The sequence below is a fragment of the Schistocerca nitens genome, chromosome 5, assembly GCF_023898315.1.
Source record: "Schistocerca nitens isolate TAMUIC-IGC-003100 chromosome 5, iqSchNite1.1, whole genome shotgun sequence".
Lineage (NCBI taxonomy): Eukaryota > Metazoa > Arthropoda > Insecta > Orthoptera > Acrididae > Schistocerca > Schistocerca nitens.
The window spans coordinates 838,787,546-838,809,893 of NC_064618.1; positions in this window are offsets into that span (position 1 = coordinate 838,787,546).

Here is a 22,348-nt window from a genome sequence, read left to right on the forward strand (position 1 = left end):
ACGGGAAACGTTATACCTTTGTTCTCGTTTTTCATCTCATCAGAACACTAGTGTTTACTATCTTTTACCCTTTAGCCACGGGCTGTTCCATAGCCTTTTTGAAAGGTGATGACGTCATCACTGCTGCTTTACCTGCTCTTCGTGTTGTGTCTGATGGTGGAAGAAGAGGGACGGCTGATTTCAAAAGTAGAAGTTACTGTTTCTTCCATTCCATACATTGCAGTCGACAATGGGCCTGCTTCAGTTTCTGAGGTCTTACCAGCATTTGCTGCAGACTGCTGAGGAGAAAACTCCATAGCTGTAGGAACCAGAGGGTCATAAGGACAGATGCCACATTTCTTGGAAACCATTTGCAGCTACTTCTAGTGTTGCGGCACTGCTGTTTGCCCTACCTATCAATGGCCCTAACCCCTTTGTCTCTCAAAACGTAAAACGATGTCCAGCGAGCTAATTTCTATCTCTTGAGAACAGGAACATCTGAATGTGGCCGTAAAATACACATCTGAAGGTTTTAAGCAATGCGTTTTATGATATGGTAGGCAGATTAAAGTGACGTCCTGTCTTGAGCACGATCATCAACAACAGTGTTACAAGTATGAGGCATATGTCGTTCGAAAATAGGCAACCTCACGTGTAGGTTTTCCACTGTTTGTTAAGTGTTCGAATCACTCAGTGAAATGTGAAAACTGCATCCAGCCACGTTTATGACACTTTATTACAGAGCCCATAGCAGTTCAATTGCCAAGGTTAGGATCTTGGTTCTTGCGCAGAAAAACAATGAACTGAGGTACAAAATGGCCAGTTGGACTCATACATACAACAAAAGTCAAAAGAACGCCTCTCTTTGCAGAAGATATTTTTGAGACACGCTTTTTGCCTTTGAAACTTACAACCTTACTAGATCTACCGTGAAGAACTGTAAATCCAGTCGTGTCCCAATTGAAAATTCAGGGAGAAGCAAATTGCAGGACTTCTGAATCATCTTTCATCAGATGAAAGAAAGAATCTGCTGCCTCCTTTGTGAAGGCTTTAACTCTGGCTACATAAAGCTTCGCAGGTGTACGAAATCGCAGTTCATGATGTCGTTTCAGGAACCTCTCGGCCATCTTTTATCCTCATAAGTCTTATCCCAATTGAAAAAAATTGGCAATTGATTACGCACTGGACGTTGGAATGCTACAGATCTGATATGTCTGGCCATAGGTTCAGAATACATCTGGTCCAGTCCTGCAATAGCTTGAAAGATCATCTTCTGTCTGTGAAAGACCTACAGGTTTTTTGCCAACACTCTGATTCATTACTCTATTTATCTCTTATTCTTTGCACTTCTTCTCATAGTCCTTTAAAGCTGACTGAAGTACTTATACGTTGAATCTTTTGGAAACTTTGAAGTAGTTCATTTCCTTCTTCTGGAAGGCTTCCATGGCATTCTGCATAGCTTCAGATTTCCACGAACTTCCTTGGAGGCACCTGGAATAAAATTCAGATCGTCTGTTTGTTTAAACTGAGCCCAATTTTCGGGAACCGAAGTAGAACAGTCTATACTGCCCGCTATTAGGGACAATTCCTTACTTTTATTTCTGCGCATCCTAACCTTGAAGTGAATGGTGGACGTTACGTTTCATCAAATGGATAAGAAAGCTTCAAACTACTGTCTCATGTGATATGCTTTGAAAGTGTGTCTTACTTGGCTTGGGGAATGACTTCCATCTGAACTCTGTAGAAACTGTTTATCCAGACTGCAATGGAAACATGGCTGTGGAGAACGAAACGTTAACAGCGCCGGCACAAAACCCACAGTGTGGTGCATTAGAATGTTGTTGATTGTCTCCAGTTTAGATGTTGTTTAAATTTGACAGTTTCAAACTAAATCAATTGTAATGTACTTTGATTACACTCCTGTAGCTGGTGCTCTCTATCCTTTGACTGTCATTAATCTCAAATGTATTACTTTGACTGGTGGGTATGATTATAGTTTGATGAACTTAAGTATGTTGCTTCTAATTTATAAATTTCATTAATAAACAGTTACACAAATTAGACATCCAACATGAAACCTATGTCAGTAGTACTCCATAATTTTTAAAAGTGGTTAACTGAACAGAACATTATTTGTTGATATTATACTTTTACTGAATCGATTGTCGAATATTGAAATTGTATTTTTACAAAAATGTCATCTGTATCTCGATCATAGACCACAGATAGTAATTTGTTTCCCATGGCTCCTGTATAATGGTTATTACTATGGAAAACGTATGGGTAAATCAAATTTCGCTCTAATTATTTCGCTTTTCATTACTATCCCACACAAAACTGCTATAACGAAACATCCATTGTTATCTTCACGTTTTGATAAATTCTGTGCAACATAATAATTACACAGATGCAACTCAGTTTATCGTGCAGAACTTTTATTGGAAGGTAATGTAAAATCTGAATTCTGTGTGAGGCCCGTTGCAAGACAGCAACGTACCTGCCCCATAAATCCTTCAGGGAGGCAACCATGACATCATCAGGCGCCAACATCCTTTCAGTTATACCTGGCAAATCTTGTAAGGTGGCTACAATTTCGCACCTTACAAGCACTCATCTACATACTTTGCCGTGATTAACAACCAGAATTAAGTATCATTTGATACGTTGTAAACCGTGTATACGAATATTTAAAGAAGACTGACATTGTCACGTACACCTTGTAAATAGATGTTAACGCTTATTGCATGAGAGGTGATGGAGTGTCTTTATTATCAAAACGGCGTTATGAATGATTGCCTATGTTGGTAGAGGTAGGGACAAGCTCTGGGGTGTGCTGAACGCAAAAGGGATAGATGAAGAGATAACACGAAAAGTCAGAAAAATGTATGAGGGAAGTGAGAGTTGTGTGAAAGTGGGGAGGGAACGTACTGCATGGTTCAAGCTGGAAAATGGGCTGCGACAGGGAAGTGCACTTTCGCCTTTATTGTTTATTATTGTTATGGATGAAATCCTACAGCAAGTATCAGATGCAATTGGAGATCATAAAATGAAAGCAGTGCTTTTTGCCGATGGCCTGATGTTATGGGGAAATTGCGAGAAGGAGGTGCAAGAGCAGTTAGATGCATGGGAGGCAACGGCAGCACAATATGGAATGCATTTCTCTGCAAAGAAAAGTGAAATAATTGTCACAACAAGGAAGACGAATAGGCCAAATGTGGATATAACTTGTGGAGGGGAAAAACTACAAGTGGTAGAGAACTTCAAGTACCTGGGAAGCGTGATTTAAAGTAAGGGGGGAAACGCAATGGAAATAAATGAAATGTGCAGAAAAGCAGGGCAGTTCTACAAATGCATTAGGGGGCTTATTTGGAGCAAGGAGGTGCCACAGAAATCCAAGGGAATTATATACCGAACCTACTTTGTCCTCATATTGGCATACGGAAGTGAGACATGGGTAATGCACAAAAGAGACAAAAGTAGGATACAGGCTTGTGAAATGAAGTTCCAGAGGAGCAGGTTGGGTGTAACAAGACGGGACAGATTGCGAAATGTGTATGTGAGGGAAAGACTAAAGGAGGAACCAGTACAGGACAGGATAGAAAAATCAAGACTGCAGTGGTATGGACACATGAAGAGAATGGATGAGGGAAGAATTCCAAAGAGGATGTTTGATCTGCAACTGGAGGGGAAGAGGCCCAGAGGAAGACCAAGAGATAGATGGGTGAAGGGAGTGAAGGAATGTGTGACGAGAAGAGGAGAGAACTGGATGAAGGTGGAAGAGGGGGAATGGTGGAAAGACAGAACACGATGGAGAGGCTTGTGTTCCCGACAGACCCAGCCAGTGGCTGGAAACTGTTCAAGATGAAGAAGAAGAAGTAGAGGTTGGAACGCCAGTGGCAATGAAACAGCAAGCGTAACTCAGGCCCTGGGTGGAAAAGCCCGCACAGGTGTATTGTTCCTGCTAAACACAGGAAGTAGCCCTAAGCCGGACGGTCGGGGCAGCTGCGCACTGAAGCACAACAGAGTGGCAGGTGGCTGGAACTGTAGCTAGGCTGGAAGGATAACGGGAAACTCTGAAAATCTTGGACTCAGCAGGGAGGAACAAGGAAGCGTTACTTCGGAAATCACGTAGGCTGGGTTATTTCCGAGGATTTTTACTCTGAGAAGCGTGCCATTTTATGAACTCCTAATTAACAATGTGGTTTGGGACAAGCTGGCGACTATTATGAGGGAAAAGAGAGTGGACTGGAAAACCAGAAGACTTATAAACTCATTGTACCTTAATCAAAAAGTTTCAGTTAAAGTGAGAGGAGAAAGTACAAACTGGATCAGACTAGGGAAAGGAGTAAGACAAGGATACTGTTTATCACCTACTCTTTTCAACCTGTACTTGGAAAATATGATTGACCAATGCTCATTAGATGACAAAGGGGTAGAAATTGGAGGAAGAAGAGTAGGGTGCTTGAGATTTGCTGATGACATGGTCCTTCTAGCCGCAGGGGAAAAAGAATTACAGGATTTGGTGGACACCATTGCAACTAACGGAAAATTATCAGCTGATCATTTCCAAATGCTTAGCCGGCACGATCACCTGATCTCACTTCCTGTTATTTCTGGTCCTGGGGCTGCCTGAAGGACAGGGTTTACCAGGGGAACGTTCACACATGTGCTGATCTGAAGCACAGCGTAACAAGAGAGGTAGCCAGCATACACACGTACAGGCAGAACACAATCCTGCGCTTTCAGACTCTTCTGGACACTGATGGGCGCCTTATTGAGTCCCTTTTATAGCAGTAATGATACTAGTACTCTAGCAGCACATTAAAGGAGTTTCAACTGAATATATTCTGCGTTATTTCTCTTTCCCATGTCCTTGACATTAATGCTACCAGGTATTGTACTCATACGATAAGCAGTTTCCGTGTTACAACGTGTTAAATAGGGAAGGTTTAATTACAACTACCCACTAGATATAATAGGGGTCGGTGACTTGAAATGGAAAGAAGACAAGGATATTCGGTCAGATGAGTATAGGGTAATATCAACAGCAGCAGAAAAACGCATAACTGGAGTAGAATTCGTTATGAATAAGAAGGGAGAGCAGAGAGTATGTTACAGTGAACAGTTTAGTGATAGGGTTGTTCTCTCACAATCAATAGCAAACCAACACCATCAACGATAGTTCAGGCATACATGCTGACATCGCAAGCTGAAGATGAATAGACAGAGAAAGCATTTGAGGCTATTGAAAGGGTAATACAGTACATAAAGCGACATGAAAGTCTAAAAGACATGGAGGATTGGAGTATAAAAAAAGTTACAAGAGAATATGGGCTTGGGACAAGGAATGATAGAGGAGAAAGACTAATTGAGCAATGTAACAAATTTCAGCTAGTAATAGCGAATACGCTGTTCAAGAACCACAAGAGGAGGAAAAGGCCAGGTGATACAGGAAGATTTCAGATTACACAATGGTCAGGCAGAGATTACGATGTGAGATACTGGATTGTAATACTCAGGAGCAGATATAGACGCAGGTCACAATGATATACTGATGAAGAGTAGGCTGATGTTTAAGAGATTAGTCAGGAAGAATCAATATGCAAAGAAGAGGGATACAGAAGTACTAATGAATGACGACATACGCTTGAAGTTCTTTGAGGCTATAGACACAGCAATAAGAAATAGCTCAATAGGCTATACAGTTGAAGAGGAATGGACTTCTTTAAGAAGGGCAAACGCAAAAGATGGAAAGGAAAACAAAGGTACAAAGAAGGTTACTGCGAAGAAACGATGGGCAACAGGGGAAATACTTCAGTTGATCGATGGAAGAAGGAAGTTAAAAAATGTTCAAGAAAATTCAGAAATACAGAAATAGAAGAAGCGAGGAATGAAATAAATAGAAAGTGCAGGGAAGCTAAGACGAAATGGCTGCATAAGAAATGTGAAGAAATCGAAAAAGAAATGATTGTCGGAAGGACTGACGTACCATCTGGGGATATATAACATTCCATCAGAATTTCTGAAATCATTGAGGAAGTGGCAACAAAACGACTGTTAACGTTGGTGTGTAGAATGTATAAGTTAGGTGACATAACATTCAACTTTCGGAAAAACATCGTCCAAACATTTCCGAAGACTGCAAGAGCTGACTAGTGCGAGAATTATCGCACAATCAGCCTTAACAGCCGATGCATGCATGTTTATTGCAAGAATAATATACAGAAGAATGGAAAAGAAAATTGAGGATTTCTTGGACGGCGATCATTTCGGCTGTAGAAAAGGTTAATAGGATTTGTTGACCTGGAAAAAGCGATCGATAGTTTAAAATTGTGCAAGACGTTCGAAATTCTGAGAAAAATAGGAGTAAGCTATAGGCAGAGATGGGTAATATACAGTATGTACAAGAGCCAAGAGGGAGTAATAAGAGTGGACGATCATGAACGAAGTGCTCGGATGAGAAAGGGCGTAAGACGGTGATGTAGTCATTCGCGCCTACTGTTCAATCTGTACGTCGAAGAAGCAATGATGGAAATAAAAGAAAATTTCACGAGTGGAATTAAAATTTAAGGAGAAAGGGTATCAATGATACGATTCGCTGATGGGAATCCTATTTTGAGTGAAAGGGAAAAAAGAATTACAGGCTATTCTGAACGAAATGAACAGTCTAATGAGTACATAGTATGCACTAATAGTAAATCGAAGAAAGTCGAAAGTAATGAGAAGCAGCGGAAATGAGAACAGTAAGTAAGTTAACATCAGGATTGATGGTCACTAAGCAAATCAAATTAAGGAATTCTACTACCTAGGCAGCAAAATAACCAATGACAGACGGAGCAAGGTGAACATAAAAAACAGACTAGCACTGGCAAAAAGGGTATCCCTGGCTAAGAGAAATCTGCTAGTATCAACCATAGGTCTTAATTTGAGGAAGAAGTTTCTGAGAATGTGCATTTGGAGCACAGCATTGTACGGTAGTGAAACATGGACTGAGGGAAAACCGGGGCAGAATGGAATGGGGGCATTTGAGATGTGGTGCTACAGATGAATGTTGAAAATTAGGTGAACAGGTGAGGTAAGGAATGAGGAGATTCTGCGCAGAATCGGGGAGGAAAGGAATATGTGTAAACACTGACAAGGAGAAGGGGCAGGATGATACGACATCTGTTAAGACATCAGGGAATAACTTCCATGGCACTACAAGGAGCTGTAGTGGACAAAAACTGTACATCCAGCAAATAATTGAGCAGGTAGGTTGCAAGTGCTACTATGAGATGAAGAAGAATTCGTGGCGGGCCGCATCAGAAAAAATTTTCAAATTTGTGTGGATTCCTAAGGGACCAAACTGCTGAGGTCTTCGGTCCCTACACTTACACACTACTTAAACTAACTTATGCTAAGAACAAAACACACAGCCATGCCAGAGGGAGGACTGGAACCTCCGGCGGGAAGGGGTCACGCAATCCGTGGCATGACGTCTATAACCGCGTGGCCACTCCGAGCGGCAGCATCAGACCAGTCAGGAGTCAGACGATTAAAAAAAAAAGAAAAATCTGCAGGTGTAATCTACGTGTTCATGGAGATATGGTGAAATATCTGGTATTCAGGCCAGTTATCATAATGTCGACAATATCATATCATATCTCAGCTGTCTTGAGTAATAAACGATGAAGAAAAGATGTGATGAAAATATGTAGAGAATTTTTGGGGAAACATGAGAGACTGTGATGAGATGTATGATGCTACAGGTAACTGGATGACAGAGAATTTTCTTTTGTTGGGTATTTATTCATATGTATTACTGGAAGGCTGGAAATACGAGTATACGTCGAAGACAGCTGTTGTAGTATTTCTGAATACTGGCATAAATATAAAAGGTTGTATCAGTTATACGTTATGAACATGAGTGGGGGAAGGTTAATGAAGGTATATGTTACTGACTTGTACGGTAGGGTTATAGTTATTATGTTTGGAAGGATATTGATAAAATGAAGAACACAGAGTAAGAGTTAGTGAAATTTGGAGAGAGCAATTCTTCATTGGTAATTTGAAGAAATCATTGAAGGAATTTAGATGAGCATTTAGGGCAGGATGTTTACTTCAAGTACAGTGAAAATAGTGAGTGCAAGGGCTGATCTTGCATTTGCAATGGAGTTTGTTGTGAAATATTTGCTGAAGTAGTCAGCCTGGTTAGCACTTAGCTGGGCGACTGTCAGGGTCTGCTAAAGCCAATTGGGGAGCTACTTGACAGAGAAGTAGCAGGTCCGGTCACGAAAACTGACAACAATCGGGAGAGTGGTGTGCTGACCTCATGCCTCTCCATTTTCGCATCCAGTAACGCCTGTCAGGTGATGGTCAGTCGGTACCATAGGGCCTTCCGAGGCCTCTTCAGATGGAGTTAATACGAGTAAATACAGCTTTGAAGACATGTTTTATTTCTTCATAACTGTGGTCCATAACTAATTTGGAAAGCTATTTAAAACTAAAAAGGTTTCTATGTGTAATATTTTGGTCGGTATTTAAAATTGCCATACAGTTGATTGAGGTATAAGTGATCTCTATTTTTTTTTTTACTATTATAACACAATATCATACTTAAGCATTAAGATCGTATTAGATTGGGATAAAGAATTTGTGACTGACATCTGACTGACTTTTCCCTGCAATGTTGACATTTGTACTAATATTGTGCACACTCAACAGCCATCAAAATTACGATGATCCCTGTTCCTTTTTCCCTAAGCTCGAACTGTATATATGTGTAACTGACAAATCTGTGTAGTTAGATGTAGCTAGTTGAATAGTACCCTGAAAGCAATTATAATGCACTAACTTTTTGATGGTTATTCATAATAATTGGCAGTACAATAAGATACATTTTATTACACATAGATATACAGGGTGTTACAAAAAGGTACGGCCAAACTTTCAGGAAACATTCCTCACACACAAATAAAGAAAAGATGTTATGTGGACATGTGTCCGGAAACACTTAATTTCCATGTTAGAGCTCATTTTAGTTTCGTCAGTATGTACTGTACTTCCTCGATTCACCGCCAGTTGGCCCAATTGAAGGAAGGTAATGTTGATTTCGGTGCTTGTGTTGACAGGCGACTCATTGTTCTACAGTACTAGCATCAAGCACATCAGTACGTAGCATCAACAGGTTAGTGTTCATCACGAACGTGGTTTTCAGTCAGTGCAATGTTTACAAATGCGGAGTTGGCAGATGCCCATTTGATGTATGCATTAGGACGGGGCAATAGCCGTGGCGCGGTACGTTTGTATCGAGACAGATTTCCAGAACGAAGGTGTCCCGACAGGAAGACGTTCGAAGCAATTGATCGGCGTCTTAGGGAGCACGGAAAATTCCAGCCTATGACTCGCGACTGGGGAAGACCTAGAACGACGAGGACACCTGGAATGGACGAGGCAATTCTTCGCGCAGTTGACGGTAACCCTAATGTCAGCGTCAGAGAAGTTGCTGCTGTACAAGGTAACGTTGACCACGTCACTGTATGGAGAGTGCTACGGGTGAACCAGTTGTTTCCGTACCATGTACAGTGTGTGCAGGCACTATCAGCAGCTGATTGGCCTCCACGGGTACACTTCTGCGAATGGTTCATCCAACAATGTGTCAATCCTCATTTCAGTGCAAATGTTCTCTTTACGGATGAGGCTTCATTCCAACATGATCAAATTGTAAATTTTCACAATCAACATGTGTGTGCTAACGAGAATCCGCACGCAATTGTGCAATCACGTCATCAACACAGATTTTCTGTGAACGTTTGGGCAGGCATTGTTGGTGATGTCTTGATTGGGCCCCATGTTCTTCCACCTACGCTCAATGTAGCACGTTATCATGATTTCATACGGGATACTCTACCTGTGCTGCTAGAACATGTGCCTTTACAAGTACGACACAACATGTGGTTCATGCACGATGGCGCTCCTGCACATTTCAGTCGAAGTGTTCGACGCAACCCCGGTACCAAATGTAGACACTCTTCGTGCTCGTATTGTGGACGGCTGTGATACAATACGCCCTTCTTCAGGGCTGCATCAGCGCATCAGGGATTTCATGCGACGGAGGGTGGATGCATGTATCCTCGCTAACGGAGGACATTTTGAACATTTCCTGTAACAATTGTTTGAAGTCACGCTGGTACGTTCTGTTGCTGTGTGTTTGCATTCCATGATTAATGTGATTTGAAGAGAAGTAATAAAATGAGCTTTAACATGGAAAGTAAGCGTTTCCGGACACATGTCCACATATATTTTCTTTCTTTGTGTGTGGGGAATGTTCCCTGAAAGTTTGGTCGTACCTTTTTGTAACACCCTGTCTGTTTATGTCATTGCTCATCTTCATTATTTAATATGTACAAAACTTTCAATATCGCTGTATAACATACTTCGAGGTATTATAAACTTATATATTTTGTTTCATAATATATCATATTCTCTGTATATCAGAGAGTGTAAATATTTCTCAGTATTTCATTGCAACTTGATATTAATATAGTTTCTAGTTTTCTTTTGATATGATTTTCATGTGTTCTGGACAAGTGTGGGACGGACTGACTACTGTAAAGAAGTGTAAACACACGTTGTGGCACACATTACCTTGAGAAGAGCTTTTCTATAGGCGGTATGGATACTGAAACTTGAAGTCCAGTTCTCCTTCGTTTAATGGAGAACCAGTGCCACCTAGTCAGGCATCATGCCATGTGTTTTATTATGTAAACATTACCTCACTGTTGGTTCGCCTCTTTGTCTCAGTGCCTACCTTTTTACCGAAACCGGAGCACATGAAGTACAGGATACAATGAATGATGAAAGAGCCGACAGTACTGTTATATCGTCAATAGTGAAGTTTTTGGTGGTCGGGAGAAGGACTGCCTCGACTGTTTGTCTTCCATGATTACGTCCTTACTAACGTTACTGTTATTACGTTATGATATTTGCGTTGTCAGTGGAGAAACTGATCACTTTACTATGCTCTTGAGTTTGCCCTTAATCAGGAAATATGTACCGTTAGTTCGTGACTATATGAATAAAGAAATAGTATATTCCTTACAAAACAAAACATGTTGCGTGTGACATTTGCCATCACTTAGACATTTTCACCTCCCAGTGCACGTCATTCTCCCATATGTATTCTCTTCCTCACTTTAACATGACAGTTCAAATATACTTAATGATCTCTAATAGTTTATTATCAATATATTGTCTATATATTCATTGATCTGTTCAACATTCAGCTTATTTCTTTGGCCAAGATGTATAGTTTGTTCCATATATTATATTTTTATATTGTACTTATAATAATATATGCACTACACTTTTCTACAGATTATTTACTTCTGGTGTCTTTCTTGTTACCTTCCTCATAAACATAAGATTGTTAGTTTTCTATTCAGTTGTAGAAACATAGATATTTACCTGCTTTTGTCCATTATTGCCACTCACGCTTATTAATTATGTTCCATATCTTTACTGTTTAAACACAGAATGATTTTTTGCTGAGTTTTGCAATCGTTGGGTGCACAACTTTACGAACTTTTGGAAATTTTATCATATATTCATACATCAATATTATGTACGAATTTCTTAAATATACCTTACTATATGTCTTACCAAAAAAAAAAAAAATTCTTCGAACTTGTTGTTTGATAGGTTAGGGGTGACGAAAGGTTGATGGATGAAGCGAAGTGGCAGTTTTGTTTGTGATATCGGCAACAGTAAACAGTTTCCCTAACTATATGTATAAAGGAGACTCGCTGTGTTCCTACATTATACAGGGTGATTCAAGAAGAATACCACAACTTTAGGAATTTAAAACTCTGCAACGACAAAAGGCAGAGCTAAGCACTATCTGTCGGCGAATTAAGGGAGCTATAAAGTTTCATTTAGTTGTACATTTGTTCGCTTGAGGCGCTGTTGACTAGGCGTCAGCGTCAGTTGATGCTAAGATGGCGACCGCTCAACAGAAAGCGTTTTGTGTTACTGAGTACGGCAGAAGTGAATCGACGACAGTTGTTCAGCGTGCATTTCGAACGAAGTATGGTGTTAAACCTCCTGATAGGTGGTGTATTAAACGTTGGTATAAACAGTTTACAGAGAATGGGTGTTTGTGCAAAGGGAAAAGTTGTGGACGGCTGAGAACGAGTGATGAAAATGTAGCACGCATCCAGCAAGCATTTGTTCGCAGCCCAGGAAAATCGACTCGCAGAGCTAGCAGAGAGCTGCAAATTCCACAATCAACTGTATGGAGAGTCCTACGAAAAAGGTTAGTTATGAAACCTTATCGTCTGAAATTGGTTCAAGCAGTGTCTGCAGCTGATAAGATTAAAAGAATCGATTTCTGTGATTTTATCCTTGCTCAAATGGAAACTGATGAATCTTTCGTTTCAAAGATTGTGTTTAGTGATGAAGCAACTTTCCACACTAACGGGAAAGTCAACCGTCACAATGTCTGTATATGGGGCACTGAGAATCCGCGGGAAACAACTCAGTATGAACGTGACTCGCCTAAGGTGAACGTTTTCTGTGCCATTTCAGCCAATAAAGTTTTTGGTCCCTTTTTCTTCGAAGGTGCTACTGTAACTGGACTACAGTATCTGGAGATGTTAGAGAATTGGCTGTTCCCTCAGCTCGAACAAGAAGCACAACATTTCATATTTCAGCAGGATGGAGCGCCACCACATTGGCACTTATCTGTCCGTAGCTACCTGAACGTCAACTACCCGAGGCGATGGATCGGCCGCCAGGCAGCCTGTGACAGAGCACTTCATCACTGGCCTCCAAGAAGCCCTGATCTTACCCCCTGCGATTTTTTCTTATGGGGATATGTTAAGGATATGGTGTTTCGGCCACCTCTCCCAGCCACCATTGATGATTTGAAACGAGAAATAACAGCAGCTATCCAAACTGTTACGCCTGATATGCTAAAGAGAGTGTGGAACGAGTTGGAGTATCGGGTTGATGTTGCTCGAGTGTCTGGAGGGGGCCATATTGAACATCTCTGAACTTGTTTTTGAGTGAAAAAAAAACCTTTTTAAATACTCTTTGTAATGATGTATAACAGAAGGTTATATTATGTTTCTTTCATTAAATACACATTTTTAAAGTTGTGGTATTCTTTCTGAATCACCCTGTACTATGAGTTTTCAGTCCACATGACACAGAAACTTGGGTGTCGAATGTGGCTGGAAGCAGATGTGTGTACTGGTGTGCAGGCCTAATTTAGGAATGGTGTTTGCTATAACTTGGAACACTTTAAAGAAGGTTATTTGCCATATAAGCTAACTTTACCGGAAGTGGGACGTTGCATTTAGAGGGCATTTTTAGGTTTGGTTTGTAAATTTCGTAACTTGCATTGTCTGTTACATTACTATTGTTTTAAATATCTCATAAATGTATGAACTCAGGAACACATCAATTTTTATCCCTATTCATGTTTAAATACTGAATTTCGCTGTATGTATGTTCATATCTTTTAATTTATGTTAATGAATTCATATTTAAGTGCCATTAGTTTCAACACTTACCCTCCCCACGCCACTTGCTACTTAAGAGTTTTAATTTGGACTCTCACTGTAGCTCCTGAGATGCGACTATTATATGTGTATCAAGCTGGCGCGTGAAACTCTTTCACTATAGATGGAAAGAGTTATTTACTAAGCTTGCAGAAATGAAATGCGATTGCGAAGCACAGCTCAGATTGCTGCTGTCAGGGAGGTAAGCCAAAGAGATTATTAGGGACAGAATTGAACAGAATATGTACTTACGGAACAGTAATTATCTATTCAGATTGTATACAGTGAAACGGTGATGGGTTTGACATACATTCTGATATTACTTAGTTCAGTGGCTGTGTAAGTGTTAGGCCGTGGGGTTCTAGGCGCTTCAGTCTGGAACCGCGTGACCGCTATGGTCGCAGGTTCGAATCCTGCCGCGGGCATGGATGTGTGTGATGTCCTTAGGTTAGTTAGGTTTAAGTAGTTCTACGTTCTAGGGGACTGATGACTTCAGATGTTAAGTCCAATAGTGCTCAGAGCCATTTGAACCATTTGTAAGTGTTATGTACGCATTTAGAATAGTATAAAGTTTATACAGCAACATAATATTTACTTGTAGTCGGTCAGATGCGTTGTGGTTATAAGGATTGAATGTAATGTTCGGAATAATGCACACAGGTAATGTAAGCACAGAAGTTTTGTGTGCAGTGTAGTTAATGATTACATACACCCTCTAGTCAGGATAAAGTTATATCACGTGCACAGTCAGGTCACAGTCGAAAAGTTTCACTGAGAAGCTGAAGTAAAAGTTACAATTAGACAGCATTAAATTTACAGTCTTTACTACTCTTTAGGCTACTGCGACAATCAAAATAAATGAATAACGATACCTGATCCCATGTCAAGTTGGTACCATTGGTTTTGATTGGGACTGGATCTTTACACCACTTCAGCCTTCATTTTCGAGATATCAACATCGTATTATTTACATAAATGATTAAACTAAGGAAGTGACCGTTGCAAGTCTTGTTTTACTAGCAATACGTATAGTCTGCATAAAGTAAAATGCTACCATTTCAAGTATTGATACATCTGTCTATATGTTAATTATAGATTTAGACGCCACCATTAGAACATATATTTAAAATATATGTGATATTTCACACCCTGTCATCTATTATTTATAAAAAAATCGCGCTCCTTGTTTGATACATGTTTACTCATCTACCCATTTTATGGCCCATAGTACTTTCCTGAACATCCATTATTTTCCTTTACTGTCTCAAGTTTATTTCTGGTTTTATCTAATTCTTTTACAGTGTCTACAACGGCTATGTGTGTCTGTAAATTAAATTCTCGATTTTCTTCTAAAATATGTTGTATAAGAATTGCAGTAAGTGTAGTTGATCTTCGCCTGCTAAATCTGATCTCTTCTATGTCATTAATAATTTCTGAGCACAGTCTAATCGTTACTTTACGATTAATGTTCGAACACGAAATTATTAAATTTTGTATTTTTCAATCTATCTCGTATTTTTTTGGTCAGCACAGACTGAATCAGCTTTATAACGTCATGAATCCATATTAAAACTAGCAACGATACAATTGCAGAGAGATTGTGCAATGTCGCCTGGAGTGGGAGGAGAAACTGAAGTAGACAAATTATAGTACACACACACACACACACACACACACACACACACACACACACACACACACACACACATTGATTTTATTGTATATATAACTATAGAGGACACAGATAAACGTAGAGCAAGGAGTAAATTGAGGGAAAGATATGGGTCGGGTGATATACAGATCTCCAGCAACCCTACTGTACAACCTGGTAGGCTGTTCCGTGCGAGACTAGTGGCCAGGGGAAGGGTCGGAGCCGACAGCGATTCGTGGAACTGACAGTCCCGTTAATGCCGTCAGCTGTATGGATGTTTCGACATTATCATATTTTTACAGTTTTCTGTGATTACATTCAACCGCATAACATTATATCCATTCTGGAACAGAATTACATATAAATCCTCGTGACCAAATGAGCACATTTGCCCGATAAAATATTACTGCCGATGCATGGCACACGTCAATTGTCCGCTTTTATGCCCGCTTTGTGGCAGATACTGCACCCGCGGGAACGAACGGTGAGCTGTTTTCCATTGTGACTTAATGCGCCGAGTTTTCACGGCAGTCAGCCAACACGTTCGCCGTTAGCGCGACAGGTTGTTTTCGTCGATACTAATTGCATTTTTAACAGCACAGCAAACGCTGAAAGGTGTGATCAGTAGTGAGACGGTCAGGGAGTCGCATTTGGATTTATTTCAGCTCTGTTCATAGACTCCATATGCTATTCTTTTTCCCACGGGTCGTAATTCCACCAGAGCTCTGCCCTCTAACCCCAGTCTTGGTTTCCAAATCATTCCAGTTTCTATCCAGCTTATGGAAATACTACACCTGCAGCTTCGTAAGAGAGTCTGTGATGCTTCGGAACCTCTCTGAGATCAGGTTGTCGAACTGAGAATAGAAGTCTACATCTACAGCTGCATCTACACTCTGGAAACCACCGTGAGGTGCATGGCAGAGGGTACGTCCCATTGAACCAATTATTACGATTTCTTCCTGTTCCATTCACGTATGCAGCGCGGGAAGAATGATTGTCTGAAAGGCTTTGTGCGCTCAGAAATTATTCTAATGTTATCCTCACGGTGCCTGTGTGAGCGATACGTAGGGGGTTGTAGTATATCCATAGAGACATCATTTAAAGCCGGTTCTTGAAACTTTGTTAATAGACGTTCTCGGGATGGTTTATGTCTATTTTCAGTCTGCCATTTCAGTTCCTTCAGTATCTCCGTCACACGCTCCCATAGATTAAAAAAAAAACTTGTGACTATTTGTGCTGCCCTTCACCGTTCAATATCCCCCGTTAGCCCTACTCGATACGGGTCCCACACACTTGAGCAATACTCTAGGATGGATCGCACGAGTGGTTTGTAAGTAATCCCTTTAGTAGACTGATCGCATTTCGCCAGTGTTCTACCAAAAACCGAAGACTATCACCTGCTTTACCCACAACTGAACCTACTTCATACCCCTAAAAAGTGCTGCACACAGATATTACATGAGTTGGCCGATTCCAACAGTGTCTCATTGATATTACGTGTTTTCGTTTTGTGAAGTGCACAGTTTTACATTTCTTAACATTTAGAGCAAGTTGCCAATCTCTGCACCATGTTTAAATCTTATTAAAATATAATTTAATATTTATGCAGCTTCTCTCAGATAGTATTTCGTTATAGATAATAGAATCATTTTCAAAAGGCGTGATTTTACTGTTTATATGGTCTGCAAGGTCATTAATATACAACATGTATAGCAAGAGTCCCAACACACTTCCCTGGGGCGCACCCCAAGTTACTTCTACATCTGACAATGACTCTCCATCGAAGGTAGCATACTGTGTCCTCCTTTCCAAAATGTCCTCAATCCAGTCACAAATTTCATATATCTCGTATGATCGAACTTTTGACAATAAGGTAGGTGCGGTACTGAGTCAAATGCTTTTCGGAAATCAAGAAACACTGCATCTACCTGGTTGCCTTGATCCAAAGCTTTCTGTATGTCGTGTGAGAAAAGTACGTGTTGGGTTTCACATGCTCGATATTTTCGAAAACTATGGTGGTTGGGATTAAGGAGGTCATACCCTTCGTTGTGACTGTCATTTTATGCATCACGGATACATGGAGTTACTTGACGATCTGATTCCTCAAGACATAACGGAGTCGAAATAGGCATAGCAAAGAATCGTCGTTTCACTATCTGTGACAGTGGAGAACATTTCGATGGTGAGAACGGCTGCGTTCTGTTTCTGCATAAGAGTCTCAGTGGAAGGCTTAAAAGCAAATTTTTCATCTTTGTTTTAAGGTCAAGGTTTTAAAATGCTTGCCAGTCCTAAGAATAGCCCAGTTTGTGATGGTAAAATTTATGTTTTTTTCCATATGATAGACACTGAGGGTAAGTCCGGGGAGTTGGACCGCAGGGTGAGACGGACTTGAGGCATATTTCACAAAAGCGCCGTTCGAGAGTCGCTCCCAGTACTTTGTGGACAAACGTGGTACAAAAGTGTTGCTGTTACCTTCGTGTTAGTTCAGCAGAAAAAATTACATTCTCTGTTACGGTAAGCCAAAAGTTTCATCGTGTAGTTAGATAATTTTAGAATTTAGACTTCGTTTGCACAATAATGCAATTTTTTTACTGCGAGCTTGACAGATGTATAAGCACAAAACTAACCTAAAATAGTCACCGATTTCTCTACCTGCAGATAGCACTGCAATGGCCCGTCTCCCTCAGACAATCGGGAGACTTTCGTTATTTGAGAGAGATCGCCACTTGTTTTAATTTGGGAGAGATTGAGCGCAATTAAATATAGCTTCAAGGCATGCGCAATAATTTCACTGAAGATGGGCGCAGTCCCAGACTATGTTTATTTATCGGGAGATACGTCTGCGCAAGCAAATGGAAGGTCAGAATCTCACACACAGGCCAACCACCCTCTTCTAAACTCATCAAAAGACCTAGTGATCCCGAGGACATCGAAGGAACAGAGTCATCAGCACAAGTGAAATTCCTTCGCCGACACTTCTGACTCCTACTAAACCAAAAACTTCCAAGATTACCGCTTCAAAACCGACTACTCCTAAGCCAACACAGACAAAATTTTCGGAAGAAATATCACCTGTTCCTTCTAGTGATAAAACTATGAATTTTAAGAGGAAGACAGAAACTGTAAATTTCTAAACTCTGTTGAAAATACTGAAACTGTGAAGAGCTGATAAGAAAAGAAAGGAAACAGGAAAAAGGCACAAAAAGATCGCAGAAGATTAGAAAACAGACTGAAAAGGCTATAAAGGAAAAATACTGCACCTAGCTCTCAGTGTTCATCAGATACAGACATTGAAGTAGATTGCGAAAATAGCTTTGATGAATGCGATGAAGACTAATGTGTTGGGTGTTTTCACATCTATTACGAAAGTAATAAAAATGGCAATTAGTTTCAGTGTGTTTCCCTTTTACGATGGTCAATAAATGTTGTTCAACATTAGGTAATAACTGTAGCTGCTGTAGCTAATGCTTGAACAAAATCAAGAATTCATTGAACATCCGTTTTCAATCAAGATTAATAATAAATTGACAATATTGGTTTTTACTAAAATACACTCCTGGAAATTGAAATAAGAACACCGTGAATTCATTGTCCCAGGAAGGGGAAACTTTATTGACACATTCCTGGGGTCAGATACATCACATGATCACAATGACAGAACCACAGGCACATAGACACAGGCAACAGAGCATGCACAATGTCGGCACTAGTACAGTGTATATCCACCTTTCGCAGCAATGCAGGCTGCTATTTTCCCATGGAGACGATCGTAGAGATGCTGGATGTAGTCCTGTGGAACGGCTTGCCATGCCATTTCCACTTGGCGCCTCAGTTGGACCAGCGTTCGTGCTGGACGTGCAGACCGCGTGACACGACGCTTCATCCAGTCCCAAACATGCTCAATGGGGGACAGATCCGGAGATCTTGCTGGCCAGGGTAGTTGACTTACACCTTCTAGAGCACGTTGGGTGGCACGGGATACATGCGGACGTGCATTGTCCTGTTGGAACAGCAAGTTCCCTTGCCGGTCAAGGAATGGTAGAACGATGGGTTCGATGACGGTTTGGATGTACCGTGCACTATTCAGTGTCCCCTCGACGATCACCAGTGGTGTACGGCCAGTGTAGGAGATCGCTCCCCACACCATGATGCCGGGTGTTGGCCCTGTGTGTCTCGGTCGTATGCAGTCCTGATTGTGGCGCTCACCTGCACGGCGCCAAACACGCATACGACCATCATTGGCACCAAGGCAGAAGCGACTCTCATCGCTGAAGACGACACGTCTCCATTCGTCCCTCCATTCACGCCTGTCGCGACACCACTGGAGGCGGGCTGCACGATGTTGGGGCGTGAGCGGAAGACGGCCTAACGGTGTGCGGGACCGTAGCCCAGCTTCATGGAGACGGTTGCGAATGGTCCTCGCCGATACCCCAGGAGCAACAGTGTCCCTAATTTGCTGGGAAGTGGCGGTGCGGTCCCCTACGGCACTGCGTAGGATCCTACGGTCTTGGCGTGCATCCGTGCGTCGCTGCGGTCCGGTCCCAGGTCGACGGGCACGTGCACCTTCCGCCGACTACTGGCGACAACATCGATGTACTGTGGAGACCTCACGCCCCACGTGTTGAGCAATTCGGCGGTACGTCCATCCGGCCTCCCGCATGCCCACTATACGCCCTCGCTCAAAGTCCGTCAACTGCACATACGGTTCACGTCCACGCTGTCGCGGCATGCTACCAGTGTTAAAGACTGCGATGGAGCTCCGTATGCCACGGCAAACTGGCTGACACTGACGGCGGCGGTGCACAAATGCTGCGCAGCTAGCGCCATTCGACGGCCAACACCGCGGTTCCTGGTGTGTCCGCTGTGCCGTGCGTGTGATCATTGCTTGTACAGCCCTCTCGCAGTGTCCGGAGCAAGTATGGTGGGTCTGACACACCGGTGTCAATGTGTTCTTTTTTCCATTTCCAGGAGTGTATTTAATAGTATAATTCTGTCCATTATAACTTTTTCAAAATAAAAATTTGGCATTGTTATTGACTTTTTGCCTCATTTATAGCTATTTGTATATGGTCCGCCTCTTCAGTACGCTGGTCAGTCTTACCTGCACACCTACGTATGAGGTGGACGACTCGAGCATATTTTCATTTTATCATATCTCCTTGCTATTTGCTGAATCATATTACGTTCTAAGCAAAGGGCCACACTGTCAGAGAAAGGCTCGTCCTTTTGAATTTTATCTGTTGTTGTGAAGGACTGGAAGGAGAGTAGATAAATCGCAGTATTCTGCAACCTTCCATTGGACAGGTACTCCAACGGTACAAATTTACAAACACATTTATTGGTTCATGTTGTGCAAATACGAACAAGAAGCCGCATGGGAGTGATGAACAATGGCCAGCCTCGTGGCACCTACTGGACCAGGCCGGGTTCGAACGCTTTTCCCGGACAAGCGACAAATTATTTTCTATCTCTCCCACATCTCCTTCAGGCATTGGTTGTCTATCATTAGGCTGTTGATGAGACTTTTAACAATTTTTTTAAAATAAGTACTGCATAGACATTCCCCTGGAACAGAAATAAATTTCTGAATTTATAGCAGTTCTAAACGTTAAGAAAAGAAACCCATTCATTTCCGTTTGAGGTAAGTTCTGAGAATTTTGAAAGCTTTAATGACTGAATCGATATTACATATACAGGAATAGCAAACGTTGACACTAAGGATGTATGCGACACTAAAAGTGAAAATTTTCCAGTAAACAAAAATCGGCGAAGAAGGCGTTTGCCAATGTGTGGTTACGAGCCACCGTATGAAATATTGTTATAGTACAAATGTATTTGATATGTAAACTTTTCGCCAGCTGCCCATGTAATTGGGTTCAACAATTACCTACAGTCCATCCAATGTAGTCCATTGTTAGGGTATGAGGTACTGTACTTGCGAATAGGGCACTGGCACATTCTACTGCTGTTATAAGACACCTCTCAGATTCTGACTTCCCGCAAGTAGGTGCTAGAAAAGCATCGTAGAATCACTCACCTGAAGGGTGTCAAAGTGTTCTCAGTCCAGAGCGCTGTCTCTGTACAGGTAGATTTTTAAAATGGCCAACAAATGTGCGCATGTTGCACCGAAAGTGTTACCAGACTGGAGGTCTTAGAAAGGCACTTTACTGTTTTGTTCACGCATGTGTAGATGTCACATCCAATTCCCCCCACTCGTCCACCCCTCCCACCGGTGTCAGGTCTCAGCAGGATGCTGCGAAGCAGAAAGTCTGAAAAGAATAGATAATATTTGCTGCTTCTGATTATGCTGAAATTTCGTGAACGATCCCTACCGGTTTCACCCCGTATACTAGAGAAAAAACTGTAATTGCCCTTCACTCGAAAGGTGGCGTCGCAACCCCACGATATTCTTACGGAAGAATTGAGTCGTCCGGGGGATGTCATCAGTGCCGAAGGTTGTCAAGAATGCCACATTAAGAACAATCATTGTCGACCACAAAATGTGTATAAATGAACGCCCAAAGGAAAGGGGTGGTTTTATTCTACATCTTCATCCACATCTGCATGGATACATTTAAGTGCTTGGCAGAGGGTTCATCGCACCACCTTCACAATTCTCTATTATTCCAATCTCGTATAGCGCGGAAGGAATGAAGACCTATATCTTTCCGTACGAGCTCTGATTTCCCTTATTTTATCGTGGTAATCGTTCCTCCCTAGGTAAGTCGGTGTCAACAAAATATTTTCGCAGTCTGAGGAGAAAGTTGGTGAATGGAATTTCGTGAGAAGATTCCGTCGCAACGAAAAACGTCTTTCTTTTAATGATGTCCAGCCCAAATCCTGTATTATTTCCGTGACACTCTCTCTCATATTTCGCGATAATACAAAAGGTGCTGCCTTTCTTTCAACTTTTTCGATGTACTCCGTCAGTCCTATCTGGTAATGATCCCACACCGCGCAGCAGTATTTCAAAAGAGGACGGACAAGCGTAGTGTAGGCAGTCTCCTTAGTATATCTGTTACATTTTATAGTGTCCTGCCAATAAAACGCAGTCTTTGGTTCGCCTTCCCCACAACATTTTCTGTGTGTTCCTTCCAATTTAAGTTGTTCGTAATTGTAATACCTGAGTATTTAGTTGAATTTACGGCTTTCAGATTAGACTGATTTATCGTCTAAC